Here is a 1,849-nt window from a genome sequence, read left to right on the forward strand (position 1 = left end):
TCCACCTCACTTCCTGATCATAAAGACCAGACTTCCTCAGTTTATCAACGAGGATGCTGTGGGAGACAGTGTCAAATGAACCAGTGTATGGACCTGCAGAAACCACTTCTAGTTTCTTCTAGTTCAAGAAGAGGTGGAGAAACTTCTTTGGTTTCCAAGCTATTAGCCTTGAAAATACCATCTTGGGGTTCTTCATCCTGTTTTGAGTTTAAGAGAAGAATACACCATAGCTCAAAAAACCAAGCCAACCAGATTTTCCAATTAACTGAGAGCAACAGCAACTTAAGTTAGTACTGTACTTTGTTTCTTCAACAGAAAGCTAATCGTTTTGAATAAGACTTCCAATAGTTTTCAACAATAGAGCATTAAAGTAGCATATGTAGCATATGTGCACCAGGAGTTGATCAATGCTTTAATGAGCAGCAAAGGGCCATATTCTTCTGTGACTCTACCAGAAACTGCCTGACAAATTAGCAGGAAGTATTTCCTTACCATATGAGAAAGTTGAAATACCTGGGAAGTAGTAACTGTCTTTGAAGAGCTACAGAAAAATAAATCTGAAAAAAAAAATGTTTTTGTTTGTATTAGTAATCAGACTTTTTTGTTGGTTTTATATTTCTACCAAAACTCCTAGATATTTTCAGGACTAGTTATTGGCACAACAGCAGAGAAGAAATACATGGAAAAGTCCTGTTTGAGGCTGAGAGAAGTAATAAACCAGTTTGCCTATCAGCTTCAATCAGCTTCTGTCTAGGCACACACATTGTGCTAATCACCAGGGTATCTTGGCAGTTATTCCAGCCATATGTCCATGACGTTCTCACAACTTTGCATACAAATGCTGTAATTTCATGCACAATTTATGAACTTGCATTTAACAGTGGGAGCTCTCTTTATTAAAGCAGGACAGAAGCACTGCTACAGTTTTTTACCTTGTGCATGGATGTGCATCTTTCTTCCTTTCACCATTCTTTCACACCTGGACAGTGAAGTTTTCTGGGGACAAAGGAATTGCCTGCAACTAGACTGCATTTTAGGCAGAAAAATCTCTGGTTACGTGCTAATCTTGCTCTCCCTGTGAGAGTTTGGACAGTAGAAGTGGTACAGATGGGGGACAAATAGCAATCAATCTAAACAGAGTTTCTTCAGTTTCTTAACATGTTCCGTAAGATGCTCTACTGTTGGAACATGCAAGCTGAGTACCCATCCATTACTTCTCCAAGCCCAGCTCTTTCTACATCTACAAGTCTTCAATGCTAAATAAACTCTTGTTCTCCTTTAGACCACAACAACTCACCCTTGGTACAGTTGGAATTGGTCTCAGTTGCCTCAAAAACACACATGTTGCTTCTAGTCTTCTGCCAGGCCTCCTCACACCTGCAACAATGGCTCTTCTTTTACTTGTCATTGTAAAGCTTTCCAAAGCCAGAGACTTGTTACCTCTGCCAGGAAGTGGCAAAAACCCAACCAACCAATCACACACTTACACAATTGTGCCAGCCTGGTGAGCAGCCCCTCCTTGCTGCAAGATCCATGTAACTAGTCAGCTACTGCCACTGCACCAGTGGAAATCTGGGAAGGTTGCAGACATGTCCTCCCTGTCCTTCTGGTGAGTGACAAATGGGGCATTGAGGCTCAGAGGCTTGTGGCTAATTTACAGCCAAGGAGGTTGAAGTGGGTCCCAGAGATTGCTCTTTTATTAGCATTCCAGACCTTACCACACTGCCATTTGCTGTGGCTTGGCAGGTGTTCTGCAGCTGCTGCTGCTCTACATCAAGAAGCAAATATTCTGCCTTTTGTGTCCTAGATGAAGAAAACACAGCCTATGAGACATAATAAGAGATTCCCT

This window comes from Chaetura pelagica, unplaced genomic scaffold (assembly GCF_000747805.2).
Source record: "Chaetura pelagica isolate M959 unplaced genomic scaffold, ChaPel_1.0 scaffold78, whole genome shotgun sequence".
Lineage (NCBI taxonomy): Eukaryota > Metazoa > Chordata > Aves > Apodiformes > Apodidae > Chaetura > Chaetura pelagica.